Source organism: Oncorhynchus nerka, linkage group LG22 (genome assembly GCF_034236695.1).
Source record: "Oncorhynchus nerka isolate Pitt River linkage group LG22, Oner_Uvic_2.0, whole genome shotgun sequence".
NCBI lineage: Eukaryota > Metazoa > Chordata > Actinopteri > Salmoniformes > Salmonidae > Oncorhynchus > Oncorhynchus nerka.
This window is the reverse complement of record NC_088417.1, coordinates 21,797,653-21,813,753: the sequence shown is the minus strand read 5'-3', so window position 1 is coordinate 21,813,753 and position 16,101 is coordinate 21,797,653. Positions and strand designations below refer to the sequence as shown.

The 16,101-nt window shown below is 45.3% G+C and overlaps 1 protein-coding gene across 3 annotated transcripts in view; it reads left to right on the top strand.

The window, feature by feature from the left end:
• The window catches only part of LOC115104505 (trichohyalin-like), a 173,689-nt gene that overhangs the window by 40,372 nt on the left and 117,216 nt on the right, over positions 1-16,101 (top strand). Inside the window, exon 1 of one of the 3 annotated variants that reach the window (XM_065007064.1) lies at positions 12,513-13,955. The exons of the other annotated variants lie outside the window; for them this stretch is intronic. The gene's annotated coding sequence lies outside the window, so the exon portion shown is untranslated. Of the gene's footprint in view, positions 1-12,512; positions 13,956-16,101 lie in introns of those variants that run through there. 3 annotated transcript variants of the gene reach the window in all.

The window sequence follows — 16,101 nt, the reverse complement described above, 5'->3', positions numbered from 1 at the left end:
AGTACAACTTTTGACTGATGCCTTTAGTGAGAGGTCTAATGCTTTAATATTTAAGAATATCTACCCTCCGAATTCATATCTAAGGGGCATTTTAGTTTGAACGTGCAGTCTGGCACTAAGAACAGCGGGAACGTTTCCCTAGTCAGCGACAAAATTAGTGCAATGCCCCTTAAAGTTTTGCTCTGTGCTACCCAGTGGGGCGGGGTGGGGGTCTTTTTGAAAATAAAGCCAGTTTGTTATTTAGAATTATTTATTTCTGTTTTTAGAGGGAGAGAAACCAAAAACCTACAGTCATCTCACGGATCTCCCAGTCGAGGCCATCACGGGTATTGAACCAGCATCTGTAGCAAGACAGCTTGCACTGCGATGCAATGTCTTAGTCCGGTTTTGTTGTGGAATGTGTTAGATATTACCTGTTAGATACTGCTGCACTGTCTGATCTAGAAGCATAAGCATTTCGCTACACTCCCAATAACATCTGCTAACCATGTGTATTTGATCAATACGATTTGATTTGATACAGGTGTGCCAAGCTTGTAGCATCATACCCAAGACTCAATGCTGTAATAGCTTCCAAAGGTGCTTCAACAAAGTACTAAGTAAAGTGTCTGAATACTTATCAGGTTTTTGCTTTGTCATTATGGGGTATTGTGTATAGGTTGATGAGGGGGGGGGGATGATTTTAGAATAAGGCTCTAACGTAATTTTTTTGTTGAAAAAGTCAAGGGGTCTGAATACTTTCCAAAGGCACTGTATGTTCTTATAGAAAATTGTAGTATTACTGTGTGGTCTCCCCTCAGCTTTCCAAACAGAAGGATAGGATGAGACAGCTAGAGGAGGAGGTGAAGAAACAGGAGGCGGAACAGAGGAAAGCAGAAGAGGAGTGGAGGAAGAACACAGACAGAGAGAGCTGGAGAGGAAGAGGGAGGAAGATGAAAGGAAAGAGAAGCAGAGGAAGAGAGAGGAGGAGAGAAGGAAAGAGAAGCAGAGGAAGAGAGAGGAGGAGAGAAGGAAAGAGAAGCAGAGGGTGAGAGAAGGAAAGAGAAGTAGAGGAAGAGAGAAGAGGAGAGAAGGAAAGAGAAGCAGAGGAAGAGAGAGGAGGAGAGAAGGAAAGAGAAGCAGAGGGTGAGAGAAGGAAAGAGAAGTAGAGGAAGAGGAGAGAAGGAAGGAGAAGCAGACGAAGAGAGAAGAGGAGAGAAGCTGAGGAAGAGAGAGGAGAGAAGCAGAGGAAGAGAGAGGATGAGAGAAGGAAAGAGAAGCAGAGGAAGAGAGAGGAGGAGAGAAGGAAAGAGAAGCAGAGGGTGAGAGAAGGAAAGAGAAGTAGAGGAAAAGGAGAGAAGGAAGGAGAAGCAGAGGAAGAGAGAAGAGGAGAGAAGCAGAGGAAGAGAGGAAAGAGAAGCAGAGGAAGAGGAAAGGAAAGAGAAGCAGAGGAAGAGAGAAGCAGAGGAGGAGAGAGGAGGAGAGAATGAAAGAGAAGCCGAGGAAGAGAGGAGAGAAGGAAAGAGAAGCAGAGGAAGAGAGAGGATGAGAGAAGGAAAGAGAAGCAGGGTGAGAGAAGGAAAGAGAAGTAGAGGAAGAGGAGAGAAGGAAGGAGAAGCAGAGGAAGAGAGAGGGGGAGAGAAGGAAAGAGAAGCAGAGGAAGAGAGAGGATGAGAGAAGGAAAGAGAAGCAGAGGGTGAGAGAAGGAAAGAGAAGTAGAGGAAGAGGAGAGAAGGAAGGAGAAGCAGAGGAAGAGAGAAGAGGAGAGAAGCAGAGGAAGAGAGATGAGGAGAGAAGGAAAGAGAAGCAGAGGAAGAGGAAAGGAAAGAGAAGCAGAGGAAGAGAGAAGAGGAGAGAAGCAGAGGAGGAGAGAAGCAGAGGAAGAGAGAGGAGGAGAGAATGAAATAGAATCCGAGGAAGAGAGGAGAGAAGGAAATAGTAGTAGAGGAAGAGAGAAGGAAAGAGAAGCAGAGGAAGAGAGGATGAGAGAAGGAAAGAGAAGTAGAGGAAGAGGAGAGACGGAAGGAGAAGCAGAGGAAGAGAGAGGGAGAGAAGCAGAGAAAGAGAGAGGATGAGAGGGGAAAGAGAAGCAGAGTAAGAGAGAAGAGGAGAGAAGGAAAGAAAAGCAGAGGAAGAGAGAGGAGGAGAGAAGCAGAGGAAGAGAGAAGAGGAGAGAAGCAGAGGAGGAGAGAAGCAGAGGAGGAGAGAAGCAGAGGAAGAGAGAGGAGGAGAGAATGAAATAGAATCCAAGGAAGAGAGGAGAGAAGGAAATAGTAGTAGAGGAAGAGAGAAGGAAAGAGAAGCAGAGGAAGAGAGGATGAGAGAAGGAAAGAGAAGTAGAGGAAGAGGAGAGACGGAAGGAGAAGCAGAGGAAGAGAGAGGGAGAGAAGCAGAGAAAGAGAGAGGATGAGAGGGGAAAGAGAAGCAGAGTAAGAGAGAAGAGGAGAGAAGGAAAGAGAAGCAGAGGAAGAGAGAGGAGGAGAGAAGGAAAGCGAAGCAGAGGCTGAGAGAAGGAAAGAGAAGTAGAGGAAGAGGAGAGAAGGAAGGAGAAGCAGAGGAAGAGAGAAGAGGAGAGAAGCAGAGGAAGAGAGAGGAGGAGAGAAGGAAAGAGAAGCAGAGGAAGAGGAAAGGAAATGGAAGCAGAGGAAGAGAGACGAGGAGAGAAGCAGAGGAGGAGAGAAGCAGAGGAAGAGAGAGGAGGAGAGAATGAAAGAGAAGCCGAGGAAGAGAGGAGAGAAGGAAATAGTAGTAGAGGAAGAGAGAATATGAGAGAAGGAAAGAGAAGCAGAGGAAGAGAGGATGAGAGAAGGAAAGAGAAGTAGAGGAAGAGGAGAGAAGGAAGGAGAAGCAGAGGAAGAGAAGGGAGAGAAGCAGAGGAAGAGAGAGGATGAGAGGGGAAAGAGAAGCAGAGTAAGAGAGAAGAGGAGAGAAGGAAAGAGAAGCAGAGGAAGAGAGAGGAGGAGAGAAGAAGAGGAGAGAAGGTAGGAGAAGCAGAGGAAGAGAGAAGAGGAGAGAAGCAGAGGAAGAGGAAAGGAAAGAGAAGCAGAGGAAGAGGAAAGGAAAGAGAAGCAGAAGAGGAGAGAAGCAGAGGAAGAGAGAGGAGGAGAGAATGAAAGAGAAGCCGAGGAAGAGAGAAGAGGAGAGAAGGAAATAGTAGTAGAGGAAGAGAGAAGATGAGAGAAGGAAAGAGAAGCAGAGGAAGAGAGGATGAGAGAAGGAAAGAGAAGTAAGTAGAGGAAGAGGAGAGAAGGAAGGAGAAGCAGAGGAAGAGAGAGGAGGAGAGAAGGAAAGAGAAGCAGAGGAAGAGAGAGGATGAGAGAAGGAAAGAGAAGCAGAGGAAGAGGAGAGAAGGAAGGAGAAGCAGAGGAAGAGAGAAGAGGAGAGAAGCAGAGGAAGAGAGAGGAGGAGAGAAGCAGAGGAAGAGGAAAGGAAAGAGAAGCAGAGGAAGAGAGAAGCAGAGGAGGAGAGAAGCAGAGGAAGAGAGAATGAAACAGAAGCCGAGGAAGAGAGGAGAGAAGGAAATAGTAGTAGAGGAAGAGAGAAGATGAGAGAAGGAAAGAGAAGCAGAGGAAGAGAGGATGAGAGAAGGAAAGAGAAGTAGAGGAAGAGGAGAGAACGAAGGAGAAGCAGAGGAAGAGAGAGGGGGAGAGAAGGAAAGAGAAGCAGAGGAAGAGAGAGGATGAGAGAAGGAAAGAGAAGTAGAGGAAGAGGAGAGAAGGAAGGAGAAGCAGAGGAAGAGAGAAGAGGAGAGAAGCAGAGGAAGAGAGAGGAGGAGAGAAGGAAAGAGAAGCAGAGGAAGAGGAAAGGAAAGAGAAGCAGAGGAAGAGAGAGGATGAGAGAAGGAAAGAGAAGTAGAGGAAGAGGAGAGAAGGAAGGAGAAGCAGAGGAAGAGAGAAGAGGAGAGAAGCAGAGGAAGAGAGAGGAGGAGAGAAGGAAAGAGAAGCAGAGGAAGAGGAAAGGAAAGAGAAGCAGAGGAAGAGGAGAGAAGCAGAGGAAGAGAGAGGAGGAGAGAATGAAAGAGAAGCTGAGGAAGAGAGGAGAGAAGGAAATAGTAGTAGAGGAAGAGAGAAGATGAGAGAAGGAAAGAGAAGCAGAGGAAGAGAGGATGAGAGAAGTAGAGGAAGAGGAGAGAAGGAAGGAGAAGCAGAGGAAGAGAGAGGGAGAGAAGGAAAGAAAAGCAGAGGAAGAGAGAAGAGGAGAGAAGGAAAGAGAAGCAGAGGAAGAGAGAGGAGGAGAGAAGGAAAGCGAAGCAGAGGGTGAGAGAAGGAAAGAGAAGTAGAGGAAGAGGAGAGAAGGAAGGAGAAGCAGAGGAAGAGAAGAGGAGAGAAGCAGAGGAAGAGAGAGGAGGAGAGAAGGAAAGAGAAGCAGAGGAAGAGGAAAGGAAATAGAAGCAGAGGAAGAGAGAAGCAGAGAGGAAGAGAGAGGAGGAGAGAATGAAAGAGAAGCCGAGGAAGAGAGGAGAGAAGGAAATAGTAGTAGAAGATGAGAGAAGGAAAGAGAAGCAGAGGAAGAGAGGATGAGAGGGGAAAGAGAAGCAGAGTAAGAGAGAAGAGGAGAGAAGGAAAGAGAAGCAGAGGAAGAGAGAAGAGGAGAGAAGCAGAGGAAGAGAGAGGAGGAGAGAAGGAAAGAGAAGCAGAGGAAGAGGAAAGGAAAGAGAAGCAGAGGAAGAGAGAAGACGAAGAGAGAGGAGAGAATGAAAGAGAATCCGAGGAAGAGAGAAGAGGAGAGAAGGAAATAGTAGTAGAGGAAGAGAGAAGATGAGAGAAGGAAAGAGAAGCAGAGGAAGAGAGAGGAGGAGAGAAGGAAAGAGAAGCAGAGGAAGAGAGAGGAGGAGAGAAGGAAAGAGAAGCAGAGGAAGAGAAAGGATGAGAGAAGGAAAGAGAAGCAGAGTAAGAGAGAAGAGGAGAGAAGGAAAGAGAAGCAGAGGAAGAGAGAGGAGGTGAGAAGGAAAGAGAAGCAGAGGAAGAGGATGAGAGAAGGAAAGAGAAGAAGAGAGAAGAGGAGAGAATGAAATAGAAGCAGAAGATGGGAGAAAGAAAGAGAAGCAGAGGATGAGAGAAGGAAAGGGAAGCAGAGGAAGAGAGAGGATGAGAGAAGGAAAGAGAAGCAGAGGAAGAGAGTGGATGAGAGAAGGAAAGAGAAGTAGAGGAAGAGAGAAGGAAAGAGAAGAAGAGGATGAGAGAAGAGGAAGAGAGAGGAGGAGAGACTGAAAGAGAGGCAGAGGAAGAGAGAGGATGAGAGAAGGAAAGAGAAGCAGATGAAGAGAGAGGATGAGAGAAGGAAAGAGAAGCAGATGAAGAGAGAGGATGAGAGAAGGAAAGAGAAGTAGAGGAAGAGAGAAGGAAAGAGAAGAAGAGGAAGAGAGATGAGGAGAGACTGAAAGAGAGGCAGAGGAAGAGAGAGGATGAGAGAAGGAAAGAGAAGCAGATGAAGAGAGAGGATGAGAGAAGGAAAGAGAAGCAGAGGATGAGAGAAGGAAAGAGAAGCAGAGGAAGAGAGAAGGAAAGAGAAGCAGAGGAAGAGAGAAGGAAAGAGAAGCAGAGGAAGAGAGAGGATGGGAGAAGCAGAGGAAGAGAGAGGATGAGAGAAGCAGATGAAGAGAGAGGATGAGGGAAGGAAAGAGAAGTAGATGAAGAGAGGATGAGAGAAGGAAAGAGAAGTAGAGGAAGAGAGAAGGAAAGAGAAGCAGAGTAAGAGAGAAGAGGAGAGAAGTAGAGGAAGAGAGAAGAGGAGAGAAGGAAAGAGAAGCAGAGGACGAGAGAGGATGAGAGAAGGAAAGAGAAGTAGAGGAAGAGGAGAGAAGGAAAGGAAAGAGAAGAAGAGGAAGAGAGAGGAGGAGAGACTGAAAGAGAGGCAGAGGAAGAGAGAGGATGAGAGAAGGAAAGAGAAGCAGATGAAGAGAGAGGATGAGAGAAGGAAAGAGAAGTAGAGGAAGAGAGAAGGAAAGAGAAGAAGAGGATGAGAGAAGAGGAGAGAAGCAGAGGAAGAGAGAGGAGGAGAGACTGAAAGAGAGGCAGAGGAAGAGAGAGGATGAGAGAAGGAAAGAGAAGCAGATGAAGAGAGAGGATGAGAGAAGCAGATGAAGAGAGAGGATGAGAGAAGGAAAGAGAAGTAGAGGAAGAGAGAAGGAAAGAGAAGAAGAGGAGAGAAGCAGAGGAAGAGAGATGAGGAGAGACTGAAAGAGAGGCAGAGGATGAGAGAAGCAGATGAAGAGAGAGGATGAGAGAAGGAAAGAGAAGCAGAGGATGAGAGAAGGAAAGAGAAGCAGAGGAAGAGAGAAGGAAAGAGAAGCAGAGGAAGAGAGAAGGAAAGAGAAGCAGAGGAAGAGAGAGGATGGGAGAAGCAGAGGAAGAGAGAGGATGAGAGAAGGAAAGAGAAGCAGATGAAGAGAGAGGATGAGGGAAGGAAAGAGAAGTAGATGAAGAGAGGATGAGAGAAGGAAAGAGAAGCAGAGTAAGAGAGAAGAGGAGAGAAGTAGAGGAAGAGAGAAGAGGAGAGAAGCAGAGGACGAGAGAGGATGAGAGAAGGAAAGAGAAGTAGAGGAAGAGGAGAGAAGGAAAGAGAAGAAGAGGAAGAGAGAGGAGGAGAGACTGAAAGAGAGGCAGAGGAAGAGAGAGGATGAGAGAAGGAAAGAGAAGCAGATGAAGAGAGAGGATGAGAGAAGGAAAGAGAAGCAGAGGATGAGAGAAGCAGAGGAAGAGAGAAGGAAAGAGAAGCAGAGGAAGAGAGAAGGAAAGAGAAGCAGAGGAAGAGAGAGGATGAGAGAATGAAAGAGAAGCAGAAGATGAGAGAAGGAAAGAGAAGCAGAGGAAGAGAGAGGATGAGAGAAGGAAAGAGAAGCAGAAGATGAGAGAAGGAAAGAGAAGCAGAAGATGAGAGAAAGAAAGAGAAGCAGAGGATGAGAGAAGGAAAGGGAAGCAGAGGAAGAGAGAGGATGAGAGAAGGAAAGAGAAGCAGAGGAAGAGGAGAGAAGGAAAGAGAAGTAGAGGAAGAGAGGATGAGAGAAGGAAAGAGAAGTAGAGGAAGAGGAGAGAATGAAAGAGAAGCAGAAGATGGGAGAAAGAAAGAGAAGCAGAGGATGAGAGAAGGAAAGGGAAGCAGAGGAAGAGAGAGGATGAGAGAAGGAATGAGAAGCAGAGGAAGAGCGAGGATGAGAGAAGGAAAGAGAAGCAGAGGAAGAGAGGAAATGAGAGAAGAAGGAAGAGGAAGAGAAGAAGGAAAAGAGAAAGAGGATGAGAGAAGGAAAGAGAAGCAGAGGAAGAGGAGAGAAGGAAGGAGAAGCAGAGGAAGAGATGAGGAGGAGAGAAGGAAAGAGAAGCAGAGGAAGAGAGAAGGAAAGAGAAGCAGAGTAAGGAGAAGAGAGAGAAGGAAAGAGAAGCAGAGGAAGAGAGAGGAGGAGAAGGAAAGAGAAGCAGAGAAGAGAGAAGATGAGAGAAGGAAAGAGAAGCAGAGGAAGAGAGAGGAGGAGAGAAGGAAAGAGAAGCAGAGGAAAAGAGGATGAGAGAAGGAAAGAGAAGCAGAGGAAGAGAGAAGAGGAGAGAAGGAAAGAGAAGCAGAGGAAGAGAGGATGAGAGAAGGAAAGAGAAGCAGAGGAAAGAGAAGAGGAAGAGAAAGAGAAGCAGAGGATGAGAGAAGGAAAGGGAGCAGAGGAAGAGAGAGGATGAGAGAAGCAGAGGAAGAGAGAAGGAAAGAGAAGTAGAGGAATAGGAGAGAAGGAGAGAGAAGAGGAGAGAATGAAAGAGAAGCAGAAAATGGGAAAAGAAAGAGAAGCAGAGGATGAGAGAAGGAAAGGAAGGAAGCAGAGGAAGAGAGAGGATGAGAGAAGGAAAGAGAGAGAGAGGATGAAGAAGGAAAGAGAAGCAGAAGATGAGAGAAAGAAAAGAGAAGCAGAGGAAGAGAGAGGATGAGAGAAGGAAAGAGAAGCAGAGGAAAGAGAGAAGGAAAGAGAAGCAGAGGAAGAGAGAAGAAAGAGAAGCAGAGGAAGAGAGAAGAAGCAGAGGAAGAGAGTAAGGAGAAGAGAAGAGAAGGAAAGAGAAGCAGAGGAAGAGAGAGGAGGAGAGAAGGAAGAGAAGCAGAGAAGAGAGAAGCAGAGAAGGAAAGAGAAGCAGAGGAAGAGAGAGGAGGAGAGAAGGAAAGAGAAGCAGAGGAAGAGAGGATGAGAGAAGGAAAGAGAAGCAGAGGAAGAGAGAAGAGAAGAGAGAAGGAAAGAGAAGCAGAGGAAGAGAGGATGAGAGAAGGAAAGAGAAGCAGAGGAAGAGAGAAGAGGAGAGGAGAAAGAAAGAGAAGCAGAGGATGAGAGAAGGAAAGGGAGCAGAGGAAGAGAGAGGATGAGAGAAGGAAAGAGAAGCAGAGGAAGAGAGAGGATGAGAGAAGGAAAGAGAAGTAGAGGAATAGGAGAGAAGGAAGAGAGAAGAGGAGAGAATGAAAGAGAAGCAGAAGATGGGAGAAAGAAAGAGAAGCAGAGGATGAGAGAAGGGAAGGGAAGCAGAGGAAGAGAGAGGATGAGAGAAGGAAAGAGGAGAGAGAGGATGAGTGAAGGAAAGAGAAGCAGAAGATGAGAGAAAGAAAGAGAAGCAGAGGAAGAGCGAGGATGAGAGAAGGAAAGAGAAGCAGAGGAAGAGAGAAGGAAAGAGAAGCAGAGGGAAAGAGAGGATGAGAATATGAAAGAGAAGCAGAGGAAGAGAAGAGGAGAGAAGGAAAGAAGCAGAGGAAGAGGGAGAATGAGAGAAAAGAAAGAGAAGCAGATGAAGAGAGAGGATGAGAGAAGGAAAGAGAAGCAGAGGAAGAGAGAGGATGAGAGAAGGAAAGAGAAGCAGATGAAGAGAGAGGATGTGAGAAGGAAAGAGAAGCAGATGAAGAGAGGATGAGAGAAGTAGAGGAAGAGAGAAGGAAAGAGAAGCAGAGTAAGAGAGAAGAGGAGAGAAGTAGAGGAAGAGCGAAGAGGAGAGAAGGAAAGAGAAGCAGAGGACGAGAGAGGATGAGAGAAGGAAAGAGAAGTAGAGGAAGAGGAGAGAAGGAAAGAGAAGAAGAGGAAGAGAGAAGAGGAGAGAAGCAGAGGAGGAGAGACTGAAAGAGAGGCAGAGGCAGAGAGAGGATGAGAGAAGGAAAGAGAAGCAGATGAAGAGAGAGGATGAGAGAAGGAAAGAGAAGCAGAGGAAGAGAGAAGGAAAGAGAAGCAGAGGAAGAGAGAAGGAAAGAGAAGCAGAGGAAGAGAGAGGATGAGAGAAGCAGAAGATGAGAGAGGATGAGAGAAGCAGAAGATGAGAGAAGGAAAGAGAAGCAGAGGAAGAGAGAATATGAGAGAAGGAAAGAGAAGCAGAAGATGAGAGAAGGAAAGAGAAGCAGAAGATGAGAGAAAGAAATAGAAGCAGAGGATGAGAGAAGGAAAGGGAAGCAGAGGAAGAGAGAGGATGAGAGAAGGAAAGAGACGCAGAGGAAGAGAGAAGGAAAGAGAAGCAGAAGATGAGAGAAGGAAAGAGAAGCAGAAGATGAGAGAAAGAATGAGAAGCAGAGGAAGAGAGAAGGAAAGAGAAGCAGAGGAAGAGAGAGGATGAGAGAAGCAGAAGATGAGAGAGGATGAGAGAAGCAGAAGATGGGAGAAAGAAAGAGAAGCAGAGGATGAGAGAAGGAAAGGGAAGGGAAGCAGAGGAAGAGAGAGGATGAGAGAAGGAAAGAGGAGAGAGAGGATGAGTGAAGGAAAGAGAAGCAGAAGATGAGAGAAAGAAAGAGAAGCAGAGGAAGAGCGAGGATGAGAGAAGGAAAGAGAAGCAGAGGAAGAGAGAAGAAGGAAAGAGAAGCAGAGGGAAAGAGAGGATGAGAATATGAAAGAGAAGCAGAGGAAGAGAAGAGGAGAGAAGGAAAGAAGCAGAGGAAGAGGGAGAATGAGAGAAAAGAAAGAGAAGCAGATGAAGAGAGAGGATGAGAGAAGGAAAGAGAAGCAGAGGAAAGAGAGGATGAGAGAAGGAAAGAGAAGCAGATGAAGAGAGAGGATGTGAGAAGGAAAGAGAAGCAGATGAAGAGAGGAAAGAGAAGTAGAGGAAGAGAGAAGGAAAGAGAAGCAGAGTAAGAGAGAAGAGGAGAGAAGTAGAGGAAGAGCGAAGAGGAGAGAAGGAAAGAGAAGCAGAGGACGAGAGAGGATGAGAGAAGGAAAGAGAAGTAGAGGAAGAGGAGAGAAGGAAAGAGAAGAAGAGGAAGAGAGAAGAGGAGAGAAGCAGAGGAGGAGAGACTGAAAGAGAGGCAGAGGCAGAGAGAGGATGAGAGAAGGAAAGAGAAGCAGATGAAGAGAGAGGATGAGAGAAGGAAAGAGAAGCAGAGGAAGAGAGAAGGAAAGAGAAGCAGAGGAAGAGAGAAAGGAAAGAGAAGCAGAGGAAGAGAGAGGATGAGAGAAGCAGAAGATGAGAGAGGATGAGAGAAGCAGAAGATGAGAGAAGGAAGAGAGAAGCAGAGGAAGAGAGAATATGAGAGAAGGAAAAGAGAAGCAGAAGATGAGAGAAGGAAAGAGAAGCAGAAGAAGAGAGAAAGAAATAGAAGCAGAGGATGAGAGAAGGAAAGGGAAGACAGAGGAAGAGAGAGGATGAGAGAAGGAAAGAGACGCAGAGGAAGAGAGAAGGAAAGAGAAGCAGAAGATGAGAGAAAGAATGAGAAGCAGAGGAAGAGAGAAGGAAAGAGAAGCAGAGGAAGAGAGAGGATGAGAGAAGCAGAAGATGAGAGAAGGAAAGAGAAGCAGAAGATGAGAGAAAGAAATAGAAGCAGAGGATGAGAGAAGGAAAGGGAAGCAGAGGAAGAGAGAGGATGAGAGAAGGAAAGAGACGCAGAGGAAGAGAGAAGGAAAGAGAAGCAGAAGATGAGAGAAAGAATGAGAAGCAGAGGAAGAGAGAAGGAAAGAGAAGCAGAGGAAGAGAGAGAGGAGAGAAGCAGAAGATGAGAGAGGATGAGAGAAGCAGAAGATGAGAGAAGGAAAGAGAAGCAGAGGAAGAGAGAATATGAGAGAAGGAAAGAGAAGCAGAAGATGAGAGAAGGAAAGAGAAGCAGAAGATGAGAGAAAGAAAGAGAAGCAGAGGATGAGAGAAGGAAAGAGAAGCAGAGGAAGAGGAGAAGGAAGAAAGAGAAGTAGAGGAAGAGAGAAGGGGAGAGAAGCAGAGGAAGAGAGAAGGAAAGAGAAGCAGAGGAAAAGAGAGGATGAGAATATGAAGAGGAAGAGGAAGAGAGAGAAGGAAAGAGATGCAGAGGAAGAGGAAAGAAGCAGAGGAAGAGAGAGAATGAGAGAAAGAAAGAGAAGCAGATGAGGATGAGAGAAGGAAAGAGAAGCAGAGGAAGAGAGAGGATGAGAGAAGGAAAGAGAAGCAGAGGAAGAGAGAAGACGAGAGAAGGAAAGAGAAGCAGAGGAAGAGAGAGGATGAGAGAAGGAAAGAGAAGTAGAGGAAGAGGAGAGAAGGAAGGAGAAGCAGAGGAAGAGAGATGAGGAGAGAAGGAAAGAGAAGCAGAGGAAGAGAGAAGGAAAGAGAAGCAGAGTAAGCGAGAAGAGTAGAGAAGGAAAGAGAAGCAGAGGAAGAGAGAGGAGGAGAGAAGGAAAGAGAAGCAGAGTAAGAGAGAAGAGTAGAGAAGGAAAGAGAAGCAGAGGAAGAGAGAGGAGGAGAGAAGGAAAGAGAAGCAGAGGAAGAGAGGATGAGAGAAGGAAAGAGAAGCAGAGGAAGAGAGAAGAGGAGAGAAGGAAAGAGAAGCAGAGGAAGAGAGGATGAGAGAAGGAAAGAGAAGCAGAGGAAGAGAGAAGAGGAGAGAAAGAAAGAGAAGCAGAGGATGAGAGAAGGAAAGGGAGCAGAGGAAGAGAGAGGATGAGAGAAGGAAAGAGAAGCAGAGGAAGAGAGAGGATGAGAGAAGGAAAGAGAAGTAGAGGAATAGGAGAGAAGGAAGAGAGAAGAGGAGAGAATGAAAGAGAAGCAGAAGATGGGAGAAAGAAAGAGAAGCAGAGGATGAGAGAAGGAAAGGAAGGGAAGCAGAGGAAGAGAGAGGATGAGAGAAGGAAAGAGGAGAGAGAGGATGAGTGAAGGAAAGAGAAGCAGAAGATGAGAGAAAGAAAGAGAAGCAGAGGAAGAGCGAGGATGAGAGAAGGAAAGAGAAGCAGAGGAAGAGAGAAGGAAAGAGAAGCAGAGGAAGAGAGAAGGAAAGAGAAGCAGAGGGAAAGAGAGGATGAGAATATGAAAGAGAAGCAGAGGAAGAGAAGAGGAGAGAAGGAAAGAAGCAGAGGAAGAGGGAGAATGAGAGAAAAGAAAGAGAAGCAGATGAAGAGAGAGGATGAGAGAAGGAAAGAGAAGCAGAGGAAGAGAGAGGATGAGAGAAGGAAAGAGAAGCAGATGAAGAGAGAGGATGTGAGAAGGAAAGAGAAGCAGATGAAGAGAGGATGAGAGAAGTAGAGGAAGAGAGAAGGAAAGAGAAGCAGAGTAAGAGAGAAGAGGAGAGAAGTAGAGGAAGAGCGAAGAGAGGAGAGAAGGAAAGAGAAGCAGAGGACGAGAGAGGATGAGAGAAGGAAAGAGAAGTAGAGGAAGAGGAGAGAAAGGAAAAGAAGAAGAGGAAGAGAGAAGAGGAGAGAAGCAGAGGAGGAGAGACTGAAAGAGAGGCAGAGGCAGAGAGAGGATGAGAGAAGGAAAGAGAAGCAGATGAAGAGAGAGGATGAGAGAAGGAAAGAGAAGCAGAGGAAGAGAGAAGGAAAGAGAAGCAGAGGAAGAGAGAAGGAAAGAGAAGCAGAGGAAGAGAGAGGATGAGAGAAGCAGAAGATGAGAGAGGATGAGAGAAGCAGAAGATGAGAGAAGGAAAGAGAAGCAGAGGAAGAGAGAAGGAAAGGGAAGCAGAGGAAGAGAGAGGATGAGAGAAGGAAAGAGACGCAGAGGAAGAGAGAAGGAAAGAGAAGCAGAAGATGAGAGAAGGAAAGAGAAGCAGAAGATGAGAGAAATAATGAGAACCAGAGGAAGAGAGAAGGAAAGAGAAGCAGAGGAAGAGAGAGGATGAGAGAAGCAGAAGATGAGAGAGGATGAGAGAAGCAGAAGATGAGAGAAGGAAAGAGAAGCAGAGGAAGAGAGAATATGAGAGAAGGAAAGAGAAGCAGAAGATGAGAGAAGGAAAGAGAAGCAGAAGATGAGAGAAAGAAAGAGAAGCAGAGGATGAGAGAAGGAAAGAGAAGCAGAGGAAGAGGAGAGAAGGAAAGAGAAGTAGAGGAAGAGAGAAGGGGAGAGAAGCAGAGGAAGAGAGAAGGAAAGAGAAGCAGAGGAAAAGAGAGGATGAGAATATGAAAGAGAGGCAGAGGAAGAGGGAAGAGTAGAGAAGGAAAGAGATGCAGAGGAAGAGGAAAGAAGCAGAGGAAGAGAGAGAATGAGAGAAAGAAAGAGAAGCAGATGAGGATGAGAGAAGGAAAGAGAAGCAGAGGAAGAGAGAGGATGAGAGAAGGAAAGAGAAGCAGAGGAAGAGAGAAGACGAGAGAAGGAAAGAGAAGCAGAGGAAGAGAGAGGATGAGAGAAGGAATGAGAAGCAGAAGTTGAGAGAAAGAAAGAGAAGCAGAGGAAGAGAGAGAATGAGAGAAGGAAAGAGAAGCAGATGAAGAAAGAGGAGAAGAGAAGCAGAGGAAGAGAGGATGAGAGAAGGAAAGAGAAGTAGAGGAAGAGAGAAGGAAAGAGAAGCAGAGTAAGAGAGAAGAGGAGAGAAGTGGAGGAAGAGAGAAGAGGAGAGAAGGAAAGAGAAGCAGAGGAAGTGGAGAGAAGCAGATGAAGAGAGAAGGAAAGAGAAGCAGAGGAAGAGAGAAGGAAAGAGAAGCAGAGGAAGAGAGAAGATGAGAGAAGGAAAGAGAAGCAGAGGAAGAGAGAGGATGAGAGACAACATGATGAGGACCAGAGACTGAAAGAGGAGGAGAAGAGAAGTGGAAGAAGAGAGAGGCCCGGGCCCTTGCCAGGAAGGAATGGGAGGAGATTGCATCCAATTTGAATGCTGAGGTAAGGGGTGAGGTAGATTAGATTAGTACCCTTAGGCACAGATATTAGATCATTTTACCATCCCTCCATCCTATCCTTAAACATTAGGCAGAAAAATTATAAAATGACCTTAGTTCAGTGTCTTGGGGCAACTGTTTGGCCCTGAGGTGACCAGAGGGATGAGGAGTCTTTCAACCATATGGCCCAGTTAATGTGGGGGCTCTCTTTTTCTCTCCCCCTTCCTCTCTTTCTCTCTCTTCATATTTCTCCCTACAATGTGGTTAATGTCCCATGTACCTTCACTCATACATTCTATGCATTTTTCATGATCCCCTCCCTTAATGGGCTATGTAATGGAATAAGCACCACCACACCCAGTCATAGACAGAAATGTCATTAGGAATATTAGAATACTTCTGCTTATATGAATATACAATGCGAGAACATGGGCAACATAACAGCCATTAGGGTGCAATCTTCATAACCACTCTCTCCCTCTCTTTCAATTATCTTTCTTTCATTCACTCTTTCATTCTGTCCCTCTTTCCTCTCCCTTGGTATTTGTTCCGTTGTCTATTGTCAGTTCTAAGGTCAGGGTAGTTATGGTTAAGACTATGGTTAGTTGTTGAATCACATTTGTTGTTCATAAATCACTACACTTGTATTCTATTCTAATATGGCCAGATCACAACCTTGGCATGACTCACAATACTTTCTCTACCTCTTGGTCAGCCACTTACACACTCAATGTCATAAGGTTAGAAGCTCAATGTCAAGGGGATAAATGATTTAAACAACAACCCGTAAATGTTTCCTTATATGGCGTTAGTGAAATGTGCCCCTCAGTTCTCTTAGTTTTATTAGAGCCTTCTGTCAGGTTGTTGTTTTTTTATTTAAAATTCTTCTTGACTGTCCAGCTTTTATTTTGGTCATTGTTAGTTCTCAAAGATTATATTTGTGAAAAACATAGAAGTCTAGGTCCATTATCTTTTCTACATACTTTGTATCTGGTTTTAGTCGTTTAAGTTTCCAGGGAAATGTTTTTACATTTTACCAGAAAACTTCCTGCATTCGAGTCGGTTAGGTGAGTCAGATTTAGTCACTTCCTGTGTGGATAGAAAGCCGTAGTTTTATTTAGCCTAGCTTAGGATGCACTTTATATAATGATTGGTTATCATCCGGGACTTGGGTTCATAAATAAGGATTAGCCATAGAAGTGATTTTGAAGTGTGTGGTGACAACATTTCAGAGTTTCATCTTGCTCGAAAATGAGATCTTTTATTATCTAAATTCAATACACAAACTTCATGGTTGCTCTTTCTGTCTCTTTTGTCTCTCTTGTCTCTTTTGTCTTTGTCTCCTCTTCATTTCGATAATGTTCAGCCACATTCTTCATACTTCTCCTTTTCTCCCGTTGAAGGTCTTTTGCCTTTCTCCTCCGTTGTGTAAACCAAGACAAAATACAGTAAACGACAAAAACAAGCAGAAAAGAACGGGTGAGTCATGTTAATTCAGACCCTAAGACATCCCCCCCCCTCCCTCATCTTAGCACAACCGCTCAAAATGAATCTACAAAGTATTGATTTGCGAGGAAAGCGTTAGCCTCACGATGCAGCCGCATATTAATACTGCTGGCCTTGTCTTCCGTCTCCTACTTACCGCTCTTCATATCTTCATAATTGATTAATGTTCCTTTGTGAAGTACAGATGAATAATGCATTACTCGGCTCGCTTCCCTGCGGCTGACGAGAGCATGTTTAATTTCACTGAATGAAGCCGAGCTCTAGCTTTTGTCCTACTCGTGTGCTGTCGTTGTGTGTTGTACAGAGACAGGAGTGGTCACTTGTGTGTTGATGCTTTGAGAAGGTGTCTCCTTGAGATGACAGAGAGCAGGGGTCTCAAGGCGTGGCCCCCCAACTTTTGATTTGTATCTATCCAATATACATACTGTATCTAATTCACTTGTGGTTTTAACACCAGCCTCTATGAATGTAATTATGGATGTAGGATTATGTAGGGTAAATTATAATTCACACAAAATCCTTGTGTTATATAGGTAATGAAGCAATAGTTAGGCCTATGTTCTGAGCATACAGATTTTAAGATACTTTTTATTGTCTTTTTAATGGCCAATGTCTGTTGCAAAACTACTTGAAACCACTGCTGT